The following is a 3,224-nucleotide window of genomic DNA, read 5'->3' as shown; positions in this document are numbered from 1 at the left end:
TTATCTAAATCCAGGTCAAGTGCTTAATCACTCCTTCTATATCAAACCCAAATCTCCTAATAGGATTTCTTTTTCGTTTTACATTAAGACATTGACTTTTTGGGTTACCCTGAGTGAAACTGAGAAACAGATAGGATCAACTCTAGGGATATCCATCTCTCAAACTCAACTACATATTTAACACTTTAAATATACTTTAAAAAAGGCATACACACTGGTATCTTCACACCTTTTCTGCTAAATGGCGTGACCATAGATGTTTCCTACTTCTCAGCGTATGTGCGCTGAAGGTTTCATGGGTCCATAACACATTTGTACAGGTTCCATATTGGATGACAGCTGGCCTCCAAACTAGTTTTGATGTCAGAAAAAAACACGTTTGTGGGCACATGTCTTAAACTGAGATTTATGGTGAACACAAGGAGACTTTCCCCTTCAGCAGATGAAAACAGCCTTCTAATGTCAGACTCTGCACATACATCATTCTGACCAGTTAAGGTCAAACACCCAAATTAAGTATGTGAAATACATTTTTGAGTACAGGGAGAGTGTTGGGAGACTTTTGTTTTTGCTGACCTCCAGTGGTTTAATTATTGTCTTCCAGTATGTCAGTGCACTGATACAAAACTGGTGGGTGTGGTCAAAAGGTGGGGCTCAGTGAGTAGGTCCAATCACAAATGACTTTTTCACTGACCTAATTTCTGTAGAATTGATATGTTCGATAAATACATTTCTTCTTGCAAGATGCTGCCAACCTCGGCGATGCACCTGAAAACACAGCCTGTTCTCACAGAATTACGAGAAATGATCACAAACTGTTACCAGCGCACTACGTTGTGGTGTCACGGAATGTATGAAAAGTCTGCGTGGCCACCACGGAAAACAATGCCAATGTTGAATCAATGAGAAGATGACGTAATATTAGGAGCCGCTATGGTAGCGGGTAGTGTGAAAGCCAGAAAATCCGTGTACAGCGGGTGGTGGGATGGTGGATGGGTCGAACACAGGACTTTCACCCGGGAGACAGGTGATCTTTAATATTTTGTAATATTACCTAAAGTCGCTTTCTTCTTTTCCTAAAACCATCTGAACCATTCTTACTGCGTCTCAAGGAATCGTTAACCTGCCTACGACCTTTTCCTAAACTTAAGGGGCCGTGTTTATTTCATGTAATTCTTCCGTGGGCCCTTCACAGAATTTTTTCGCGATTCCATGAAACTGCCACAGATTTAGAGTTTAGGAGCCGCGTTCATTTCAAGAAATTCTGTTAAGATCAGGTTGGAAAACACCACAACAAAAGGCAAAATAAAACAACCACGGTCAACCATTATTCATGCATGACTTCATGTATGAAAAAGCATGAATTAATTCATGTAGTACTTCATAAACTACCAGGATGTACCATGCTTAATAGTTTCACGTGCCACCCATAGCTCACCCAGTAAGAGTGTGCGCCCCGTGTAGGCTGAGGCCTTTGCAGCCTAGGTTCGAATCTTTGGCGATTGTCCTCCCCCATTTCTCTCCTTTCTATCTACTGTCACTCTGAAATAAAGGGAAAAAGCCCCCCCCCCCCCCGTAATTCATGGCCTAATGTGGTAACAATACCTTACTTTATGTATCAATTAAGGTTATCAATCATCATAGTTTAAGTGACAGGCTAAGGAAAGTGAAGTTGAAATCATGATTAACTATTACTACTACTATTACTTCAGCATGTCTGGGGCCCCTCAGATAAATTCCTGACCTGTTCCATCTTTAAAATTGAGAAATAAGATATGGTTAATGGTGGCGATTGCCCAAATCATTCTGTTCCCACAAAAAAATGTGTCAAGACATTTCTGGTGTTCAGAAACTTAGAAGTTAGTAAAAAAAAGTAAAATTCATAAATATTTTGGGTGAGCATTGTTCTCAGGCATTACTGTTCAAGTGTCTTCTGTTGTTGTGAATAAAGCGACTATAAAATGCATCTGCACTAGACTCGGTGACCTCGGTATCATATGCCAACCCAGTAATTTAATTCTTAATACATTTAATTTTATGCCACCATTAATAATATCTTATTTATCAATATTAAAGATGGACCGGGTCAGCACTTTATTTGAAGGGACAGAAACATGATGAAGTAATAAAGAAGTAATGTTTAGTTAACCTTAATTACAACAACTAAATATCTTTTGAATAAATCAGAAGTCACTATGATTTAAATACCTTAATTGATTAAGCCATGCATGAGATGCTAATACTCCTTGTACATTACTGCTAGTTCATGAACTCCTACATGAATGAATCCATGCTTTTTCATGCATGAATTCATGATAGTTCATGTACCATTGTTTTAAAGTGGTACCGAAAAGGTCGTACGTATGTTTCTGCCATGGGTATCATGCTCCACAGACAGTGCCTCCCATTTTGGCCCATCCAGACTGACCCTTCATGTTACTGCCAACACTTTCTAGAGAGGGTACCTCATTAAAGATGTATACTGCTCACAGCTTAATGAACCAGGGGAGACAGGAAGGAGAGGAGATGAAGGAAGGACTGAGATGCATGAAAGAACAGGAGGAAGGAAGGCCAGCGGGACAGGAGACAATAAGCTTTCCTGGGCTTCAAGTGTAAAGAGAAAAACAGAAGTCAAAGCAAACATCTAAAAAGAATCAGAATGGAATTTCACAATCAGAAAGGAGTTTATTGCTACAGTATTTGTCTATGCCAAGATGTTCCGCTTCCAGGATTTCTCCGGATGTCCGTCACCTTCCGCTTTCTTTGTGTTGTCATTTTAAACTCCGGCTGATTTCTGAGGACTATGGTCCCTCTGGAGATCCATCAGATGTCCCTCATTTTGGGCTGGATGTCCGTCACTTTCCTCTTTCTTTGTGTTGGCATTTGACTCTGGTTACCTGGTCCTCAGGTCTCTGCAGGGTAAATCCAGACAGCTAGCTAGACTATCTGTCCAATCTGAGGACTATGGTTACCTGGTCCTCAGATCTCTGCAGGGTAAATCCAGACAGCTAGCTAGACTTTCTGTCCAATCTGAGGACTATGGTTACCTGGTCCTAAGATCCCTGCAGGGTAAATCCAGACAGCTAGCTAGACCATCTGTCCAATCTGAAGTTTTTGTTGTACGACTAAAACTTGAACATACACGTTCCACCAAAACAAGTTCCTTCCCGAGGCTGTTTTGCAGCAGCACAGTGGCTCCGCCCAAGATGATTGTGATTGGTTTA

This window comes from Etheostoma spectabile, chromosome 17 (assembly GCF_008692095.1).
Source record: "Etheostoma spectabile isolate EspeVRDwgs_2016 chromosome 17, UIUC_Espe_1.0, whole genome shotgun sequence".
Classification (NCBI taxonomy): Eukaryota; Metazoa; Chordata; class Actinopteri; order Perciformes; family Percidae; genus Etheostoma; species Etheostoma spectabile.
The sequence above is the reverse complement of the archived record's forward strand: the minus strand, read 5'-3'. Positions refer to the sequence as shown.